Source organism: Meleagris gallopavo, chromosome Z (assembly GCF_905368555.1).
Source record: "Meleagris gallopavo chromosome Z, MGAL_WU_HG_1.1, whole genome shotgun sequence".
NCBI lineage: Eukaryota > Metazoa > Chordata > Aves > Galliformes > Phasianidae > Meleagris > Meleagris gallopavo.
This window is the reverse complement of record NC_139435.1, coordinates 66527995-66550967: the sequence shown is the minus strand read 5'-3', so window position 1 is coordinate 66550967 and position 22973 is coordinate 66527995. Positions and strand designations below refer to the sequence as shown.

General features: G+C 43.2%; 1 protein-coding gene across 3 annotated transcripts in view; it reads left to right on the top strand.

Annotated features, from left to right (window-relative positions):
• The window catches only part of LPAR1 (lysophosphatidic acid receptor 1), a 67528-nt gene that overhangs the window by 1139 nt on the left and 43416 nt on the right, over positions 1–22973 (top strand). The window lies entirely within an intron of this gene.

Below are 22973 nucleotides of genomic sequence, written 5' to 3'. Positions count from 1 at the left end.
ACCTCTTTGGTTTCTCCTGCATTTAAGTCGTCTGTGAATAAATTAGAAGCCTCTCTAATCCCCACTTCTTTTCCTTTCCTTTTTTTTTTTTTTTTTTTTTTTTGTTTGTTTGTTTGTTTTACTGCTGCATTTTTCTTTTTGCTTTTTGAAGATTCAAGGCAGAGCCTCCAAAAGCAACCGGTGCTCCCCAAGCACTGGGGCAGTGGGGCAGCTGCAGCCATAGACTGCTGGAAGCTGTCGCTCCTGTATCTTTTCAAAGAAAGGCTCTGGCATGCGAAGTCAGGTTTGGTGTGCTGTACCATTTGGTCTGAAGTGAGTCACTTTCAGGTCTGAGAGTCGTGTTTCAGTCTGGCAGCCATGCAGCCTCGTTACTCCCGTGTTAGGATGGGCAGAGCAGTATTAAAACAATATGTGCTGGCAGTTTCAGCCATGGACTGAAGCCATATTCTGCCTGCAGAGGTGCAATTGGAGGTCTGTCGTGGAGCACGGGCTATAGGCATGCCGTGCACTTCTCCTTAACTGATAAGTGCTCAGAAGGTAGTTTGGTATGTCTCAATTTTATCGTTGTTTTTATTACATATGGCTACTCAAAATCAGATGCTGTCCTTTAGAAAAGATTGGCACCGTCCCATCCTGTGCGATTCTACGTGTACTGTGGTTGTTCTTTGCAGCTGCAAGTAACTGAGGAAGTACTATTCAGGAATTCTGGAGAATAGTTTTGTGCTGCTCTTATCACTCCCTACTGCAGGTTGCACTGCTTGGATCCTTGGCTGCTATAAACCTTGTTCTGGGAAGTTACTGGTAACTGCTGCCTTGAGTGGGGGAAAAATACTGACTGGTGTCTGCTTTCTTTCCCTCTCTTCAAAACAAATACTGCGAATGGAATGATTAAACAGCCCTTGAGATGAAACACATGTGCAGTGCAAAACTGAAGTAATGCTAGACTGTGTACCCAGCTTCAGTATGTGAACTGGATGTGTGAGCAGCAGGCAATCCTATCACTGTGAGCAAAGATACTTCTGGCCACATGGCTTTCATCAGTAACTCTGGGAGAATTTGTTGTAACTAAGGTATAATTCATTTTCTGCTAAGAAGTGGGATTAAATAAAGGATCAGTCTTTTGCTTGGTCTTCTGGTAAGTGTCCCAAAGAAAGCGTGTGGGGAATCCGGGAAGGGGTGCTGGGGAAAGCATTCTGATCAGGAGCTGAATCCTAGGTATGATCTTTGGTAGGGTCAGATTTTACATCACTGTGATGAACCATTAATAACACCGTAATGAATAGTTAATTGTTTTTCTGTAGCCTCTCTGTATTGGGCCTGCTTTGTCCAGTATTCAAGGGTTTAAAATGAAAAGAAAGCATTTCTTCCCAGTATCTTTTGTCACTGGGAGACCACCACCATCCAACTTTAACAACCTCGCAACTTTGGTGGTCAGCTGGCTTTGAGCTCCTCTAGGTGGTGAGCTGCTAGCAACTTGTGAGCACCGTCAGAGTGCCATTTGCTGTGTAGATGGCTGGAGGGGAAAACAACCAAAGTGCTGAGTGTAGTTCTGTCACTGATGTGAACTTGTTGGTAACCATTGCTTGTGGGCTTGATGATGGTCCAAGAATGGACCTACAACACATGGAGAGCAGAAACAGGTAGTACTGTGAAGTTGTTGTCCTTTCTGTCACCGTTGCCAAAAACAAATTGGAATTTGATATGTTCATGGGAATTCCCCATCTTTTCGTAAAGAAACATATGTGTGAAATAAGGTATGCTTATATTCCGCTTAAATGCATGTAAATGAGTTATTTATACCGCAACTGCTAGAAGCAATGCTAGAGAAAAGAAGCATACCACTGTTTTACTGAAAGGAAAGTAGAGTAAACAGTATTTTGTCCCTGCATCATCTTTAGTTGTTTGTAAACTAGTTCTTTGTATGCAGTGTATTATTTTACTGCTTCTTCCTGCACAATGAGATACATACATATATTTATATACTTCTTTTTTTTTTTTTTGGACAGTAGTAGGAATAGAAAAGGAGAGGAACAGATGAACTTCAAAAAAGAAACAACTTGATTATACAAGACGAAACAAACACAACACAGGAGTTATCGAAAGAGAACTGTAATGGATTTTTATGTCCTTCAAGGTTATTTCTTCTTCAGATTATGTGCCCATTTCACCATTTAGAATTTAATGATGATTTGAAGGGAGAAATCAGAAAGCTCTGATCATGAATGACCGATGGTGGCAATGGCTTGAAATGGTAATGATTATGTGTGTGTGCAGCTTTGCCTTCCTGTGCATCACTAAGTGATACTGTAAAAATGTAGCTGCCTTCAAGACTGAACTTAAACATTTTGCATTTTTTCTGAATATCCTTCATAGTTTGCTTCATCAATGGACCACTGATGTCAGTGATCTACAGTGAACACCTTTGGATCAGACCCAAGGCTGATGTGTTATTCTGACAGAACTGTGCAGTTAGTCCCAGCACAGGGGAAAGCTCTGTCTAGGGAAGAAGAGCTGCTTTTCTGTTTACGTTTTAGGGAGCTTGAATTTTTGTTTCTCTTCATTTGTCTTCCAAGCTTAATTGTCACAAAACAAGTAGAAGCTTTGCCAGCAGTTCTTGTTCCTTCATTGCTGTTCTGAGGGAAGTGACACTGAACTTCAAAAGGAGGTTCCTTCTGCTCATAGAACAGAATCATTAAGGTTGGAAAAGACCTCAGAGATTTCCAAGTCCAACTATTAACCCGTCACACCTGCCCACTAACTGTGTCTCCCAGTGCCACATCTACAAGTTTCTTGAGCACCCCCAGACACAGTGACTTCACAATTATTAATGAAGCTAGAGGAGAATTCTCAGAAGGTCTGCCTTTGTATATCCAGACCCTTCTGCTCTCATCTAGTGCAATTTTTTGGTTGCCCATCATCCTTCCCACACACTCAAGCTGTTCAGCCTGGCTTGCAAATCCTTGGTCATTGCTTAGCTGAAGGTTGCATTTAAGATTAATGTAGTCTTAATCTTAAATGAGGGGTGCATTTTACTCATGAAAACACAGTTTCCATTTGTTACCAGTGCAATCACTGGTAACAAAAAGAGCCTGTTTAGTGCCAGTTTGAGTAGTGTGAGTGCAACCACATCCCATGTAGCCACCATGTGACCATTGGAAGAGACCTTTCAAGGTGGTTTGTGCACATGTTTGTGCACATGTTTCTACATAGAGAAACAATAGCCCTGCTTGGAGTAGTTTAAAGTCTTCAACATTTCCTGACAGGCACAGCCTGGAGTGGTTTGTTAAACACATTTTTCTGAGTCCTGCCTTTACATTCAACTGGATTCAGCTTCTTGAGTCAGATAATGTCGGCAATTATGTTTGTGCACATAAAGGGGAGAGTGCTGGTGCTTTTACCCCTGGGCAAGAAATTTCTTCTTAAAAACTAAATGAACGCTCCCAGCAGACACCAGCAGCCACGGATGCCACAGTGAGCAAGGTGTGTGTGCTTGTGCCAGCTGCTTAGTGGTAGGCAACCACTGTTGCTTTGATGTTGGCACCCACAAGGATCATAGCCACCAGACCTGGGTAGTGACAGGCTATGGAGTCAGCTGCTGAGAGGCAGTGGGTCAGCAGGAGAAGTGCTTCCAGATGTGCACGTGGAAGGCTGCATCTCCCTGTAGACAACGTGGGGTATGGGCCATGGGTACCATATTGGAGACAACTGCACCGCAGTTCTGTGCCAGCTCTTTTTTTTTTTTTTTAATGTTACTTTAACTTGAGAAGCATTGGAACTTTTTTTTTTTTTTTTTTTTTGGCTTCTAAGTGGCATGAGCTAGATAAAATATGGTGCTTTCACCTTCTATTTAAAAATACAAAGGTGCCAAGTGTGCAAGACAATACTATATTTCTGGTTTTGCTTCTGATTGTGGGTAGCAGGCAAACCTCTGCTGAAGTCAGGTTTCTGAACAGTGCCGATGAATTTGATTGTCATGCATGAATTTCATCTCTCAGAAATACACCAGTATGAGTGAGGCCCACGCACATTTTGCCTTTTCCTTAGGAATTTATGTGCTGTAATGACCCCCTGAGTAGGGTGAATTTCACAGGCACCCTCCAGACAGTACGCTATTTCTTTGCCAGATAGAAAATGTATTGCACACTGTAGTGCTTGCAGGAGCAAGCAAAAAAGTATTGGATTGACATCAAAGGCAAGATCTTTCTGTACAAAATGCTGGAAATTTTTAGAGTGGTAAAAGCCTGGCAAAGGAAATGCATACTGTTTTTCATTGTAAGCCCCTCTCCCTCTCTCCCTGCCTCCTCCCCCTCTTTTTAGGGAGTGTGTGTCAATACAAAATGGTGCCAGCACATTATTTATGGGAGCAGTTTCCAGAGACTTTTCTTAGAAGTTATTTGGCCATTTGGAGATGATTGTTCTCAGCCTGGATGGAAAAATGTATGTATAACTAGGACAGTATCCTTTTCCTTGTCTTGAAGAAGCTAGCTACAGCTCTGTTTAAAAAATAAAAAAACAGTACCAAATGAGTACCAAATGAGTAACAAATGTTCACTGCATAGAGAAAATTATGTCTTCTTTTGGTGAGTGAGTGGTTATTTAAGAGCGCTGAGCTTAACATGAACTCCTTCAAGGACCTACTGGTGTCTGAGAAGTCAAGGAAACGTCATGCAGATCACATCCATTTGCCATGTAGTTGTTTGTATTTTGGGCTGGCATTTGCAGGAAAGGAGAAGGACTGCTAACATACCATGAGTAATAGCCATGTACCTTACAAGCACAATCACTGCTGTTTTATCTGTTACAGCAGGATTTTGGGAAAGGGTCCATACTGATGGATCTTACTGAATATGTCTTGGTCTCCGAGGCTGTCAGGTGCAGAGCACTATGAGTTTCCTGGGATATTAGGGGATGGAGTCAGATGTGCTGTAGGTCAGCATCTCCAGCCAGCGGTTACATCAGGCAGAGGTCAGCTTGCCCCCAGAAGCAGTCTTCTCACCCTGGGACCATGGCAGTCGTCACTGCGGTTAACATATCATATTCCTTCGGTTCTCAGGACTGCATCAGGTGCTCACAGACCTGCACAGACGCATCCATTTTCTTTATCTGATCTCTTACTATGCAGCTGTGATAAAATTTGCCCAGCCTGAAGAAGGTACTGTGACCTTTCAGTACTTAAAAGGAGGGAGACTGACTTTATACACAGTCTGTTACTGATAGGACAACAGGAAATGGCTTTAAACAAGAAGAGGGGATATTTAGGTGAGTTGTTAGGATAAAATTCCTCAGTCAGAGGTGGTGAGGCACTAGCACAGCTGCCCAGAGAAGCTGTGGGTGCTTCATCCCTGGAGATGCTCCAGGCCAGGTTGGATGGGCCCTGTTCAAACCTGACCTGCTGGGCGTCAGCGCTCCTATGGCAGGCGGTTGGAACTGGTTGGGTTTTAAGGTTCCTTCTAACCTAAGCCATTCTGCAGTTCTATGGTTCTGTCAATTTCTAAAGTCCTAACACCTTTAAAATATCCTAAGCAGATAGGAAGGATTGGGTTTATTATTTTTTTTTTCTGTTTGTTTGCTTGCTTGCTTGTTTTTTCCGTCTGTACTTTAGTGAGCATTTTTATCAACAATCCAGCTAGTAGAAGTCAACTGCATGCACTAGATGGCTCTGATGCCTTCTAGTGCCATTTCTATGTGTATTGTGCCAGGTATGTTTCCTGTGACTCCCCAAAGAGAGCGGGTCTGTAGTTTTACAAGGTATGTACAGTTGTGAGATGTGCTGCAGTGAAGAGGTGTTGCTTTGATGTGGTAAAGTGGCTGCAGGGTAGGGTGTAGAGGGATAGTATGGCTACGCTGCCTCAGGTTGTGCTTACAGGATTAAATTTTTTAGTACCTTTCTGTTGTTGCCTGCTAGTTTAAACATATAAAACTAATTATTAAATAGCATTTGGGAATTTGGTAAGGGAATGGACTAGAATACATTCAGACTGCAGACAATAAGCATGTAAATCCTAGAGGGAAGTGTTGCATATTAAATTCCAAAGTAATGCCTCATCTATTGTGAATATTGCATTTGGAGGAGGTATCTTTGCAAATGTGTATACAGCTCCACTTAGGGTGAGATTGATGGGTTTTTGGCAATTTACTGGTACTAGAGAACATCTTGAAAGTTCTCAGAGTTCACATCACAATGTCCCCAGACATTTCTGTCCTATCAGGAGAAACCAGGCCAAGGTACAAAGAGCATATTGTCCTCTGTGCCACAGCAACACCTGGGACCTGCTGGGAGTCACGTTTAAGTGAGTATTTGCCAACCACAGAATCTTTAGATGCAGTTAAGGAGTGAAGGTTTGGCTTTTAGTGTGGGATACTGGGGACATTCAGCTCAGGATGATGGTTAAAGATGATCTGAAATATTGCTACACTCTTGCAGATACAAAGCCAGTACTCCAACATTCTTTGTGCTTCTCATTCCTTGTCAAGGAAACTGGATTGATTTATTGTTTTCCTCAGACAGCGCAGCAGCAGGGTAGCCAGCTTAGTGAAAATGGATGTCTGGTTAGAAATCCAGTATTCAAGGATTGAACATAGCATAGTAAATAGGACATACATACTGTGCTTGAAAGGTATGTCTGTAACTGCAGAGCTGAGTGGTCACTGCTTTTGCTTGCTCTTCCTCCTAGAATGCTGCAGACAGGCTGCATTGGACCTGCCCTGAGCACAGTGTCTGTGTGAGGCTTTGAGAGCTGTCCCAAATATGTCTGGCCACATGCCAGGTTCATTTTGCACTTCCTTGGATGGAACTGATAAAAACTTTGCTTTAGAACAGAGCACATCCCCTGACAGAAAGCATGTGAAGTGGAGACAGCTCTTGGATCAGTCTGGTTGCTACCCTCATCTTTCAGCTTCTTGCTGATAGCAGTTGTAGCATCCTGATTCAAATGCCCTGTGCAGCTGAGGCTGGAAGCTGACTGAGACTGCAGGATATTACTGTGATCAAAGCAATTCAGGTAATTAGTGAATAGACTTTAAATGGGTCTCTAGAAACCACTGCATTTTTGCAAATACTTGATAGAAAGTGCATAGCTTGCCACCTGGTTCTCCAAGAAGTGCCATATGTTTCTGTTCCTTGTTCAGGTTGCCTGAGTTTCACAACCAAAAGCTTCCTGAGAGGCTCAGCCCGGAGAATATTATAGTGGGAGAGCTGTGTGAGCTGATGACAACCTGATGACAGGAGCAATCACATGGTTGCAGAGCACACGGAAATGCCTTAAAACTAATAAGCCTCAGCAAACTCTTCTGCTGCTGTCCTATATGTTTGCTTCCTCCACATCTCCATGAAATGTCTTACAAACAGAAAACAGTTGCCCATGTTTTTGTGACAAAGTTCTGATTGAGAGATTTGGTTGACTCTTTTTTTAGTTCTATCTAAATTTTTCTTAGTGCTCTGTAAGGACCGTGTGAAGGGATTCATAAGCATGATCGTTCTAGGAACACATTTGCTTTTTCCTTTGTCAGAGTGGCACAAACTGCAGGAAGGGCTTTGGCACCACAGCTGCACTGGCTGCTTCATGCTCAGGCATCTTCAGGCACGTGGGGTGGGAGGGAGGGGAAATGCCATCCTTAGGAGCTGCAAGGCCAGGTGGTGACACATATCTCTCCCTCCATTTCTACATGGGGTTTGATTAAATTCCCTGTGTTGTTCCCCCCACCCCCCAGCCCGTGACTCTGCAGAAGGGGCTCTCGCTGATATAAGCCATGTCTCCACTAGAGGGGGGTGCCAGTATAGCTATACTATGTAGCTTTGAAGATTTGGCCGTTTACATTGCCTTAGGCTTCCTGGCAGGCGTTCTTGCCTGTTGGGTAAGTAGGACATCGTTGGAGCGACCAGTGGTGGCTATCTGTGGAGTTGGCCAAGGGGCAAGTACAGAGTTTCCTTCTCCATAGTGGTGTCATTTGCATGAAGTTGGACAACCTAGGAAGTCCAGTGAGAAATGGTTCCTCAGAGCCAGTGCTGCCCACTGGGCTTGGGTACAGTGGACACCCACTCTGGGATGCCCAAACATTCTGGCATGTGGGCAGATGGTGGTACATCCACCCCTGTGGTCTGTATCCCTTGGACTCCTTAGCTGATGTGTATCATCTCAAAAAGTTCCCTGGTAGTGCTTTATGGTTCGTGCTTTGTTAGCTGTTGGAACGAGGCCTTGCAGTGTTCATTTCAGTGTTTGTACCCTTTCTAGTTGAATTCCAGTGAGAAGGTTTGAGTTGAGTTAAACAACTGTACTACTACATAATTCTAAGGATTTTATCCTTTTTTGTTCCTTACGAGATGTGCAAAAACAATGTATCTGAAAAACAGTAAGAGAGACTAGGTAGTAGTCCTTGGACACTAACTTTTCTCTCATCGTGTCTAAGTGTTAAAAGTATTCTCTTCGTGTTGGTGGTGGTGGTGTTTTTTCACATTGACTGCATTCTGCCTCCTGGCTCTTTTCTCTTGAATTCGTGTATCTCCCAGACATTCTGACTAAGGCATATTGTTCCCGTTGGACAGTATGTGTACAGAGGACCTGGTCAGAGAAGCTGAGTAATCACTTAAGTATGGTGTGAATTTACGACAGCCTACTTAATTCACATGACTTCTTCTATGCACTGAAAGCTAAACACAATTTAGAGTTAATCCCAGTTGATTCTTAAAGTGAATTATTCAAGCTTTGCACTAAATCTCTGTGTTTACCTGTGTATTCAAATATGCAAAAGCCTGAGCTGCATTGAACCTCGCTTGATAATTGGCAGGGGAAGGGTCAGAGGGGCAGGTGATTAAATGTTGGTGTATCCTTCTAGGGCATGTTTCAGAACTGATTTGTGTTTATAAATCTTGAATTCGTGGAATGATCAGCATGAGCTACCTGAGGCCAAAACCCGGTGCTCTGCTGCAGCTCTCCACTAAATACCTCTGGCAGTTGCTACTCCCGGGACACTGTGGGGGGCATGCTGTTTCCTGATCATCCCTAAAAACTGTTCCTCAAAAACTGCAGCAAGTTGAGGTGGGGTGGTGATGGGGAGTATGGTGTAGATCAGAGGGACAAAGGATGTCCTTCTTGTCCCCACCAGAAAAATAGCAGCCAGCCCCGATTTTGCATCGTTGGCTCATGAATTCCTATTGCCTGTTGTTAGGAGCGCACACCAGCAGCTTGCATGGTGGGCAAGAAGTAATTACCTTTCATTTGTCAGCATTAGGATTTCTGTTTGTCTTGAGCTCCTGGGTTTGCTGCCACTCCATTGTGGCGAGATCAAAGGTAAGATCTTATTTCTGGGTCAGTGCTGTCCATCAGATAAGTTTGTTTGTGGCCTTGGGGAAAAAAGCAGTGGCGTGAGAACAGGGAATTTAAACCCCGTCATTAAGATAATTCTTTCTTGTTGTCAATTCTTAGTTCTTTCAAACTTCATTTGGCTTAGCTATGCAAAATGCAGTGCTACAGAAATTGCCGTGATAAGTTAGCTGAATTGATGCTGATGTTAGGAACAATTTTCTGAAGGAGCATGTTTGCTATTTCTAGTTTGTTTTGTGAGATTGACAAATGGTTGCTGTGCCTGCATTGGTGCTGGCCTCAACCACACAGAGCCAATGCCTTGCCATCTTCAATGTACTGTTCTGGGGGGAGTGATGGGCAGGTTTCTGTTTCAGATACACTTAATTAACCTCCTGTTTGCATAGCACTGCTCAGGGTTCATGCAAATATGTATTAAGATGGCACATTTGTAATTTGGGATTTGGGATCTGGCATGCTTAGTTGTGGACTTCTTTGGCCTCAGCGCTTCCAGATTATTGTATTTTGTGGTCATTCATTCTGTCTGAAGACTGAACATCTGTTCTGTGCATGTGGGGTGGGGGAAGTATTTGCTTTAACTTTGCCCCTCCTCAAAACTGTTTAGGGAATTGTGACATTCTGTTATCATCCAGATGTTTTTTATCTAGTGAAAAGGATATTGCCTTAACTTCTAAACACAAACTCGTTTCAGAGGAATGCCAGACCAGTACTTCTCTTTCGTGTTTTAAACAAGGGGTGGGTCATGTCAGGTGGGGTTAGCGGATGGAGCCTATATCGTTGATCCATGAAAGTGTTGTATCATATTACACTGTTTTTTCTTTTTTGTACATATATGTTAAAAGGCTGTAAATTGTTACGAAGAATGCTTTTTGCTGCTTTTCCTGCTGTGGAGTGATAGCTGCAGAAAAGCATCATAGTGTCATATGGTGATGTATACCTTGATATAAGTGTCTTTGTCTACCACTGTCATCCCAATTAGAGAACAAAACAGGGATGAGAGTTCCTCAGAGAGAAATTCTCCCAATTACTTGTGTGAGGCTGTGCCCCCACTCGGCGCAGCAGTGTGAAAGTTGCTGCTTGCTGTCCCAGCGAATGGTTTCAGTGAGCTCCTTGCTCAGTGGTGGTGGTGACTGTTTATGAGGAGGAGGACAAAAGCATGCAACATGTTTTTCACACCCCCACTCCTAATGATGCTGGTGACAGTTGATACATCATAAATGATGAGCTATCCATGGTGACTTTGAACTTTTCTCCCTGCTAGTTAAACTCACAAACTCTTCACACACGTCTGTTGGAATAAACGACTTTGAAAGAGTTTCAGAAACTGCTTGGAAATGGCTTATTTTAGAAGCATTTGTTTCTCTAGAAGTCATTACGATGGAATTGCAGATTATGAAAACATTGTCATATGACAGCAGCTTCATTGTGGTTGTGCTCTGGGAGAACATCCATGTTGTAGTCAGTTGTTTACATCAACCAGAGCAGATTGGCATTTCTTTCCGGCAGGCGATGTCTACTCATTTTTCCCGTGTTTTCTGGTGGTCCTTTTATAAAGCTCGTTTTAGAATAATGAGATAATGTTGAAATTCAGTCATGGCTTGTGTTGTTAGCTCTGGAGTTTTCCCGATCTGCATTGGATGTACTTGAATGATGGAAATCAGGAATTCTCTCTCAGGGATATTTTACTGTTCCAGACAACTGCTTCTTGCAGCTGATGACGCTGTGGTCAGTACATACGCTTTAAAGAGCGTTTTTGGATGGCTGGTTTTTCTGTTCATGTCTCGAACAGATCGTTATGGTGAAGAAGCACTTAATGTAGCCAAGGAAACATGCACGTGCCTGCTGCCAACTCCAGACATTGAGGCAGATGGACCCTCAGCACCAAGGTGAGAGCAGGAGGAGGCTTTGCAGCCTGGCTGAGTAGCAAACCAGAAACCATCTCTAAGCAGTCTTCAACTTGCTGTTATTAAAGGGAGACATTGGGAAAAGTAGCACTGCTGGTGGATAATGACTGAAATAAGTCTAGCAGTTCTGGGTGGTAAGGGGAAGGCAGCAGACATGTTGGCTTTTAGGGGGGAACTGCAAGAAAATAGGAGGGAAAAAAAAAACAAAAACCTGAAGAAGCCATGCAGAAGTTTTTTGAACTTTTCAGGCAATGCTCAGAAAAAGCATTTCAGAGAAATGGAAGCTTCAAGAAATGATGAAGTACAGTTTTGGATTTAGAAACAGCAAGAAAATGCTGTCCAAGAGATGGGTGTAGAACAGAAATAACATGAACGTAATCAGGAGAGGAAGCTGAGTGAACGGTGCACATTGGTGCAAAATGACCTCGGCCGGGAGTGTACAAAAAAGACTCTTAGACAGAGCGCCTAAGCAAACGAGGCAGAAGTCTTGCCTAATTGCTGAAACAATTTCAAAGCGTTCAGTCTGTAACAGTGAGGAATTGTGTCCTGTGTTCAGTGGGTAAAAGGAGCATGATTGGGTTGTGGACAGCATGGTGACCGGCGCTTGCCCAAGTGCCTCTTGGGTTTCTTTAAGCTCATCTGAGCAGCGCTCAGAGAAACTCGGTATGCTGCTGCATGCCTTGCTGATTACCCTGCCGCTGATGTGAGTCCAGATTTTACCATAATTGACAAGATTTAGGGAGAGCACATTTATGATTTCACATGTTACAAAGCCAAATACTGTGGGTTTGTCCTTCCAAAATGTGTTTTCTATTTATTAGTAAAATGCAGCATTTGCTTTTGATTTCAGAAGTCTGAAAAGTAAAGATGCAAGTCCCCTAGAATATCCAGAGGCAAAGGAGTTAATTATTTTGGACATAGAAAACCAGAAAGGCCAGGAAAATTCCTTTTTTGTTCCCCTCTTTTTTAAAATCAGATACAGCAATGTTTAGTTTCCTGCCTTCATGATGAGATGTTTATGTGCCTTAGAGAAGACCTTTAAAGTGAGCCTCTTACTGCCTCTGACACGGGAAGGTGTTTGTTTTTCTCTCTTAAAGATGTTCATGGTCATTTCCATTAATCTGAAAGCAAATGTCAGGGCCTAACAAGCATCCGTTCTGCCTCTGTCAACACTGCAGTGACATCTCCTAGCCATCCCCTCAAATGCCTTTTGCCACGAGTAACCACAACAGCAGGAAATTGTGTGGGTATGTGTAGCAGAACAAGTGGGGTCAGGGCTATCTTCAGCCCAGCTGGACCTTTAGCAAATGCTTGGGAAGCGGGAGTCTGCCTGCCTGCCTGCCACTGAACTTCACGAGCACAGGATCAGACTCTTGGTTTACTAGAATAAACAACAGCAAAGGAAAAAAAAAAAAAAAAAGGACTAAAACAGTTCCAAAAACAGTGAATAGCTTGCAATTTTAGGAATAATGTGCTCTCTGAAGATCCTTGGTGGTGGCCACAGCAAGACATCTGGAGGTCCCTCCTGCGGATCGGCGTTAGAGTAACTGAGGGAGAAAGGCAGAAGATCACAGGTTAATTACTGACGCTTGAACTTGCCTGCCCTTTGGTAGAACCCAGTGCATAGCTGTGGTCAGCCTGCCTTTGTCATCTTCAAAGGGCTATGTAGCATGGTGGCAGTCAAGCCAGATTGGCATATGGAAAAGATTTCCCTGCAAGATAAAAGCTTCAGGGTAGTGTATGGTCTACTGAAACTTCTGCATTGCAAATTTGTGGAAGGAAAATGTTTTCCTTCTCATATGTATTCAGACTGATCTTTGATGGGTTTGGGGGTTTTTGGGGGAATGGGAAGGGACTCTGATCTTGCCTCAGTGGGATGACGGGAAAGGTTTATCTCCTGACCTACGCATTCTCTACACGAGCAGATGATTTCTGGGAGGGAATGCTGCTGCACAGTGCTCCTCTTTTTCTGCTGTAAATGAGTGAAGCGTGTGGAAAAGAAATAACACAAGAGTTTTGCTGCTTTGTGGTGAGGAAGGGGCAGTCCTACACAGCCCTGTCTCTGCAGACTTTGTGAGGCTGCTCAGTGTGAGTGCACAGGCTCTACCTGGCACACCTCTCTGCAATCTTGGCCCATCTCTTAGCTGACCATGGAAAGATTTAGCAGCTGCCTGCAGCACTCATATCATTAATTCTGGAGGCCAGAACAATGATCTTTTCCTGTTTAGCCACAGAGCTCCTATTCAGGGAGGTTTGACTGATGTCATTTTTTCTGAAGCATGGGCTGAGCCGCGAGTGCAAGCGATGTAGTTTTGAGATCTTCTGTTGATTGTTGTGTTGTGAAAGGCCCCTGCTGACAGCAAGAACAGGTTTTTTTCAATAGCTTGAAACAATTTTCTTTCTAGTATCTGCTGAAAACTTCGTCTTTTTCCTTATATAAGGAAAGGGTAATATGTGTATTATTCTCCTGAACATGAAAGACTGAGACAGTCAGTCTCAGTGTAAGTCTCTTCTAGCTGCAAGCAGCTGCAGGCTCCCCTTCAGAACCTTTTTAAGACTTTTTGAGCCATACAGGTGTGAGTTGGCAGAAGGCAAAGTAGAAAAGATTATTTCCTGTTTTTGCTTTAGTAATACACTCCTGGATTTCTGCATTTTCATCTTATCTTAGTAAGTTAGCTATCTTACACCTGTATTTTTTAATAGATGTTTTTCTGCTGGCTAGGCAAGTAGAAATTAAATTTCCCAGGGTGGCGTTTGTTGTTATTTTGGATTGGTTTGGTCTGCATGGAAGCTAAGTGCTGTGGCATGAAGCTCTCTTCTAAGTCATGCAGTCTGTAAGGTGGTGTACAGCAAATGCACTTCTGCTTTTGCTACTGGTGACAGCTAAGGTGTGGTTGTGCATGCATTATGCAGAATCTATGCTGTGATTGACAAAAGGCAAAGCAAATGTCATGCAAACGCACAAACAGATGTATTGGTTAGGGGGGACCTCAGCAAAAACGAAACCCTCAGTTTGCTGGGAAGAACTGAATTGCTTCCAAGACAACTGTTGAAGAGTCTTCACTCTGAAGATGGAGCAACAGCAGCAGCAATGTAAACAGGTAGGAAGATTTCTGCTTTGACATGTTCAATGCCCGGGCTAGGCCCAGACTTGTGGAAGTTGCTGTTCTTCTGCTTTTTTGGCTGTTGATGTTACAAGTGCTTATATTGAATAAGTCTGAACAAGAAAACAGATGATGCCCACAGGAGAAGAGGAAGGAGGGGATCTCCATTCTTGTGACCCAGGCCAGGGGTATTTCTGCTCCTCAGCAGTCTGGGCAGTGTGGGTGCTAGAGGCCTCTCATTGCTGGAGGCCACGCTTCCTTCCGCAAAGGCCATGCTGGTTCCCCTGTGGCAGCTCTTCAGTAGGTGCTTACCCTGGGCATCATGTGCCCATTCCTGGAGCCCTGGTCATGCCTCTTCAGCTCCCTGCTCTGGGGGGCAGCTGCCAGACCCTGAAGACATTCAAGTTCAGGCTGGTATGAGCACCTGATGGAGCTGTAGGTATCCCTGCTCATGACAGGCAGTTGGACAAGATGGCCTTTAAGGGTCCCTTCTAACTCAAACAATTCTATATTTCTATGACTCCCTGATTGCAAAACCCCATTGCTTTATTGTATTACCAAATAGGAGAAAGAAAGCACTACCCCGTTCTGCCTTTCAGTCTCAAGACTTCATTGTAACTGCCAGACTGTTACTAACAAGTTGTTTCTTGATGACAGTAAAACATCTGAAATATGGCATTATTCTTGTTGCGTATCTCCCTCCCTTACTTCCTCTCAGCCTCCTTCTTTCCCTTTTAAGCCTTAATGATATTTTATTTAGCTGCTTTGTGTTTTGTCTGTTCTGTCATGTTGGGAAAATAAATCCCTTTTTAATAATTGCTCTGGAAATGTTTGTGCACAAACAATGCATTACTTCACTGGTAGGACATTCTGGAAACAGACATGATCTGGGTGGAAATTGACGCTGTTGGATTAACCCAATCAGCTTGCAGAAGAATGTATTCATCTCTTAAATTGCACCTGCAGATAAATGGCTTTTAAGACCTAAGTGAATTAACCTTTCATTACCAAAAATAAATGAATAGTTTCTTTCTCCACCATGATCTGATGGAAAAATGTTCCTGGGTATGGATTAATTTCCGGTTGCCATTCAGGCAACTTACGTATGGCATTCTGGGGATGGGCTGTTACTTATATAGCATCTTGCAGTCTGTTATTAGTGCCTGCCCAGGTGCATGCGAAACATAGTTTTTAGCTCCCATACAATGTGATAGTCTAACAGCAGCATGGAAGACTTTGCCATGTTTCCCATGGGTGTCTTGGTTGCTTCTGCAGAATGAGTAGTTCTTTGCATTTGTAGTCTGCCCTAGTTTTTCAAGTTGAAAACTCTGACCAAGTGCTTAGGGCTAGTTTTAATTTCAGTGACATGAGTTCTTGCTAGTGGGAAAGAGACTGCAATGTATGATTCATTCTCCATTTTCTGCAGTAGAGATTGCCCATCACTGTGCCTGAATGTTTCCATATGTTAGGTAATTAAAACAGAACGCATAGACAGTGAAGTTGGACTTAGAAATGTCCAGTAGAGCAACTTTGTCCTTTTTGTTTGGCAATCCCCTTTTAGACTCCCATGACCCTTCAGTAAAACCTCACAAATCCACTTCCGCAGTGATTGCATTCATTTGGAAGTCCTCTGTACAAATGGGTGAGATGTGGTAGCTCTGCTACTCTTTAAAATAACCTGTCCACTGACAAGGAGTGACAGACAGAAAATAAGTTCTCCAGTGCTACAATGAGAGTTATGTTAAATGAGCAGTAGTAATGGGTGCAACTCATGCCATTTGATGGCACTGGGTCTGAAGATGTGCTGAATGGTTGCAAGTATTGCTATGGCGTACTCAGTGCATATCTGATATCGTAACTTGATACTTGCCTTCCATGCTGCTAGTGAGAAACTCATTTTTTACTCCAGCAGTGTAATTTCAGATTCACTGCTATTAAGCCAGTTTAGCCAGTGTAATTACTAGAATTACTCTGATACTTACTGCTGTAGTAATGGGTGATGGATGCAAAGACAACCTTTATCTTGCTTACTGGAGAAAGACATCAGGAGAACAGGCCAAGTTGGTGTCAACCAGGCTGCGAAAACTGCTGTAAAACATGTATTCTAATGCACACATGGCAAGCAGAGCCTGGCAGGCATGGTTAATTTTGTATTGGCTTCTAAACCAGTGACACATCTGCTGAGGGTAAGGCAGGAGAAATCCCTCCTTTGAGACAACAGGTATTTAAGAGGGGAGACAACAGGGGAGTCTCATTGGGAAGACCAACAAACTTGTTGTGGTTGTTCAGAAAGATTTAAGGTAATAATACAAGAAGAGTCCACAGTATCTGTCCAGAAACTCTTTTTATTATTATTATTTTAATTTTCTGCTTCTTTTACTTAATATGGAATCATAGCTATTAACTTAGTGTGATTTTAATCACCAAGCAAGTTAATGTAGGTCATGGGGGTTATCTTCATCTGCAGATAAAATGCATCCTGGAGCAGAAGGAGAAGACAGAAATGGAAGGAAATTGCATTGTAGAGATCATAACCACTTGAATTAATTTGGCTTGTCAGTATGCTTTGGTGGACTATTTGGTGAAGCTCCCTGTCTTTTATGGACCTCGTTCTGCGATGCCTTTGTCACAGTGAACCATGTGCAGAGCTCACAGTGAAATGCAGCATTCTGGTCCCCAACACAGAACCAGGCACTTGCTCACGTGCCATGCAAGGCACACCATGGGGGAAGGAGGGAGGAGGAAGGTCCTTGGCGACAAAAAGAGGTAACAACTTTATTTTAGGCAGGGGTTCTAATGCCTTACAACATGCAAAAGAAGGACCAAATTTTTGCAATAGTTCCTAGCAGTCACTATAGTAAAAGAAAGAATAACAGTACAGTGTCTTTTCTTTTCTTAGAAGCATGAAATTGAAATGAAATTTCTGCCTTTCATTTTTATTTAATGTACCAGAGAGTGTATCTATTGTTCTTCTGTTAGCTGAGTGAAATTACTGTAGAGGGAAGCAACAACTCCATGAATCCATAGTAGGTAACAAAAAATTCATGTTTGCATTGTAAAATCATTCTCCCTTACTTTTTCTTTATTTTTTTTTTTTAAGAGGAAAACAAGATTTTTTTAAACTAAAAGACAAAAGGCTGGAAGGGTTGTGTTACTACTGTCTATTCTGTATGAGATGTAGAAATCACAAGCCCTCCACAGACTAAAGCAGGCAGTGAAGTATTAAGTGTGATAGCATCAAACCAACTCTGTTAGTGCGAACACACTGTGCAAAGATGTGGCTCAATCTGTTGGATATGAAGACCTTGCAAAGCACAGGGAGCAGCATGACCTGACTCTTCCCTAAATACTTTCCCTGAAAGTGCAAGAGTGGCAGAGCTTCCTCATGAGGTGGGTCATGCTATTGCCATTACTCAAACAAGTGGTGCGGTGAAGCAGTAGAGATAGGTAGGTGATTGTTACAGCCATTCCCTGGACCAGGTTTCTGTGTTTTCTTATCTCGTAAGGCTTTTGTGGGAGAGATATGTTCGTGTGTTGAACATGCTCAAGCTTATAGGCAAGATTTGCGTGGCAGAGGATGCTGCTGGAGGTGAGCAGTGCTAGATGATGGCTCTTTGGATGGCAAGAGGATGCCATGTGAAATGTGGAATGTCTCTGGAGCGACATCTGGAAGTGAAACCCCGTGTATCAGATATTTTTCTAATCTTGCCTTTCTAAAAGTTGCTTCAATTTTTTGTTTTATTTTCCTTGACTTTTCTAGCCATCTGGGGTCAATTAGTACTTAAATCTGTCTTCTTTACAACCGCAAGTTAGGCTTTTATTCACTAGAGATGGACAGGGAGAGGAGCCTTGTTTAGCTGAGCCAAATACAGTAGCTTCAAGATCATGCTGAATCAGTATCTCTTGAGTCACCTAATCCAGAAACTTGAAGTCTGTGGAGAGAGGCAGCAGTAGGAAAGGATACTGTGATAAGGATCAACGCTGAACAACTGTAACAGTGCCAAAAATCTGATATGAACCAACACAGGAGGCAGACCCAAATTCTAAAAACACAGCTGGCTTTTTTGAAGGTCTTTGCAAAAATAGGATAATTATTTTTGTCATTGCAATGGATATTTCAGAAGTAGTTCCATCAGTGTTTCTCTGGCATGTAACTGCATTTCTCCTAACTACTTAAAATAATGACAGAACTACATTGCTCCTCTTTTCTGCTTTCTCAGATGGGTGATCCAGAAATTATGATGTTTAATCATAATGTGTTTAAGAGCCACATTTTCATTTGGTAAGATCATTGGTCCATGCATTAGATAGGTGCTACTCTTTCAGGAGTCAGCAATTTTTAAAACAGTGTGTTACCATGAATGACTTAGTAAATGTCATATTTATGGTGAAATTCTTTTTGTTGGAGTTGAGTAGCTTTCATTTTACAAATTTTAAATGAATGTCTTTCCCCACTTGGTAGTTCTCTCAGTGGTATCAGCAAAGACAGCACTACTTATCAAGAGAAGACAACATAGACTGCTGCATGCAGTGCTTCCAGTTCCAGTTTGGGAGTGATATGTGGGAAGCTGTTTCCAGATTTGGGGAATTTTTTTCAGTGTTGTAGGCAGTAAGCCATCAAAACCTCATTAGTAAAAAGCCACTCCTGTGCTTTTGTGTTTTGGACTTCCTTTTTAGCGGAGATTACATTTTTGCCACAATGCTCCTGAGTGGAGTTCATTGGGAGATCCTGTTGCCTTTATTTGCAGTTCTTGAAAAACACGAGGCTGCACCCAGAGCTCACACGGGTATTAAGTTAGGAGCCACCTTTGTTTGCTGTGAAAGCAGAGTCCACTTCACATTTTGTTTCTGCTGAAGGAGCTGGGGTGGGTTGGGGGCAGAAGGAGAGTCTTTGTACAGTCTGATCCACTTTCAGTAGGAATGCTTTTAGGAGCGTAACCGTTTGGCTTAAAGTCCTCATCGCCACGTACCTTATGCTCAGGAGGTTGAATAGCTCCAGTATGGTGCAAAAGCAGTAGTGACCCCATCCTTCATGTCCCGTCTCCTTTTGTCTGCCCACTCCTACCCATTTACAGGTTTTGTTGGCTGGGCAGAGACAAGGAAGTAACTAATTTAATGGTATGAGTGGCATTCAAGATATTGTGGGCGAACCCTGCTTTGCTTTAATCTTTTGCATGCTGCATTTTTTTAATTGTACCAGTTGGAGGCACCTTTTGCCATGCAAGACATGAGCAGAAGAGTCCTCCTTTTCCTGCCTAAAGGAGGGATCAGTGCAGTGCATGCAGTGAAAATGCAACTAGGTGGGTACACAAAATGGTCACTCCAAAGTATTTTTCACTGATCCTGTGTTTTTTCCTTTTGTTTGTGTTAAAGTACTTGGAGTCTAGTACAAGGTTAGGCTTTCTCTGTTCTTGGTGTACTACCTGGAGCTAGTTAAAGGCCTGGCTAAAAAAAGATTTTTATTTTTTTTTTTCCAATTTTTCTCTTCTGTTCTATGGTAATCCCTAATAAAAATAATTTTATCAACCCTGCTGGCAGGCAGGATTCTGAGCATACGCCTGATTTTGTTCAAGATAGTCCTCTCAGAAGTCTGCATCATGTATAGTGTATTTTGTCCCCAACATTTCAGGAGCAAGAAAGGAGAATGTAGGAACAAACTGTGAGCTGCTCTAAGACAGGGTCGTTGCTACTCTTTAGCATGTTTTAAGAAGGATAGAAACAGAGGTCTAATGAGGCGTTATTTGATTTGGATTTGTGACCATCTCTTGCAGCTGATAACCTTGAGCCTATTGATGGAGTTTTACTGGAAGTCACTCTCTTCTTGTTCAAATAGAAAAACTTCCCTAAGTCAGAATGGCAGCATTTTCAAGTTGAAGGGTCACATCACTCCCATTTACAAGAAAGGGAGCAGAGAGGAGCTGGGGAACTACAGGCTGGTGAGTCTCACCTCTGTGCCTAGGAAGGACATGGAACAGATCCTCCTGGACGACGTGCTTGATCACATGAGGAATGAGCGTGTGATCCAAGACAGCCAGCACGGCTTCACCAGGGGAAGGTCATGCTTAACCAATCTGGTGGCCTTCTATGATGGAGTGATGGCATCGATGGACAAGGGAAAGGTGACCAATGTAATTTACCTGGACTTGAGCAAGGCCTTTGACATGGTCCCCCACCACATCCTTGTCTCCAAATTGGAGGGATGTGGATTTGATGGGTGGACCACTCAATGGATAAGGAATTGGTTGAAAGGCTGCAGACAGAGGGTGGTGATTAATGGCTCTATGTCCAGGTGAAAGCTGGTCACGAGCGGCATCCCCATGGGTCTGTCTTGGGACCGGTGCTCTTTAACATCTTTATCAATGACATCGAAGACAGAATTGAGTGCACCCTCAGCAAGTTTCCTGATGACACCAAGCTGAGTGGTGCGGTTGAAGGGATGCCATTCAGAGGGACTTCATCAGACTTGAAAGGGGGGCCTCGGTGAACCTAATGAGGTTCAACACAGCAAAGTGAAAGGTTTTGCATTTGGGCCAGAGGAATCCCAGGCATCCCTACAGACTGGAAGGAGCAATCCTTGAGAGCAGCCCTGCAGAGAAGGATCTGGGGGTCTTGATAGATGAAAAGCTTAACATGACCCAGCAGTGTGCTCTTGCAGCTCGGAAAGCAAATGGTATCCTGGGCTCCATCAGAAGAGGGGTGGCCAGCAGGGAAAGGGTCTAGAAGAGAGCCACAAAGATGATCAGGGGACTGGAGCACCTCCCCTACAAAGACAAACTGAGGGAGCTGGGCTTGTTCAGCCTGGAGAAAAGAAGGCTGTGGGGTGACCTCATTGCAGCCTTTCAGTACCTAAAGGGAGCCTACAAACAGGAAGGGAACCAAATCTTTGAAAGGGTAGATTATAACAGGACAAGGGGAAATGGTTTTAAGTTGAGGGAGGGAAGATTTAGGTTGGATGTCAGGGGGAAGTTCTTTACAGAGAGAGTGGTGAGGTGCTGGAACAGGCTGCCCAGAGAGGTTGTGGATGCCCAATCCCTGGAGGTGTTCAAGGCCAGATTGGATGGGGCCCTGGGCAGCCTGGTCTAGTATTAAATGTGGAGGTTGGTGGCCCTGCATGTGGCAGGGAGTTGGAGATTCACAAGGGTCCCTTCCAACCCTGGCCATTCTGTGATTCTGTGATATAATAGTGATGTTTCCTTCATCTATCAGGCACAGAGGTAATAGACCAAAAGTCTGTTTTGAAATGGAAATGGGAAGCTTGAAAGATCTGCCGTGTGGTTCTTTGATTTCCAGTGAAGGTTTTCTTGGAGGAATGTTAAATCTCCGTTTTCTATCCTCTGCATTGAGCATAGTGGTAAAAATTTGGAGCAAGGAGTGGAAAGAATGAAAGGCTGCTAGCAAGAGATGAGTAAGAAGGAATAGGGGTCACTGGAAAGCTATATAAAGATGGGAAAAATGATCCTAGAGCTTGGAAGATGAGCCAGGCAGCTACAAGTGATGTCAGGCATGCTGGGATGTGTTGAAATGTGAAGCAGGCATTTGAAGATAATGCTTTTGGAGAAGGAGGAGTAATTTCCAGGGTGGTGTGTGAAGGCTGAGTTTGGACACATGGGCACACAAAAAGAAAAAATTGACTCATAAGAGCATGTGGAGTGCAGCTTATCTGCTCCGTCCTGGCTGTGTAAGTATGGGCTGGCTTTGTGAAAAGGGACCAAAGGCCGGGAAAGCTGCTAGCTTTGGCTGTGTGCTTGCACTACGGTCTGAGTTTGAAAAATACCAGTTAGATCAGGGTTCATTTTAGGTGTATTTGATGAAGGCTTACTATGCTTTGCGGGGGTGGTTTTCCACCGTGACTTACAGAGTAGGAAGTGGTAGATGCTATGAGCAATAGATCTTTCTCCCAAATCCTTTGTGGTGGCTAGTCTGTGGGCTGTATTACGTACGTCTTGCATAACTGTGAAAAAAATTAATAGCTGCAGTAGCAAAAGTCTGGAATTCTTTAGTGGGCTTGATTTTGTGGCCATTTGCAGTTTTCTACCTTTTTGTTTGGTTTCCTTTGCATATAGGAGTAGATGCATAGACTGAAGTTGATCTAAGCCTTGATAAACATGAAGCTAAGAAAATAACTTGTTTTGTTGTAGCATCTGATCAGCCTTTACATACCAGTTCAGTATATTCACCCATTGTACATATCTGCCAGAAAGAGTAAGTATGGTTGAAACTCACCTATAATAAATTTGTCATAATCCTGAAGTTGAAGAACGTTTGTGATCACAGAAATGTAAGACATAGCAGTTGAGAACCTGAGGGTAATCTTCTGTGAGGTTTTCCTTTTGTTCCTCTCAGTGGAGAAAAAATATTACTGTTAATGTAGCGCTCTCAAGTGACTATCTTTGCTTAGAAATGAGTACAGGGTCCGCACATTAGTCTTCTCGCTGTGTACAGTTTCTGTGAGTTCTAGTTTGTGTGGTCAAGTGAATTATTTTGCTGTTCTGGACTAAATTACATGGTGCCCTTTGAAACTCCTCCTGTGAGTCTGTTGTAAATGGCCATGTGAGCCAGCTGGGTTGTGCAGACTCCCAGGATAGTTTTGCAGCAGCGTAGGGGCTTGGGTGTTGACTGCATATCCAGCTCTCATGTTATTCTCA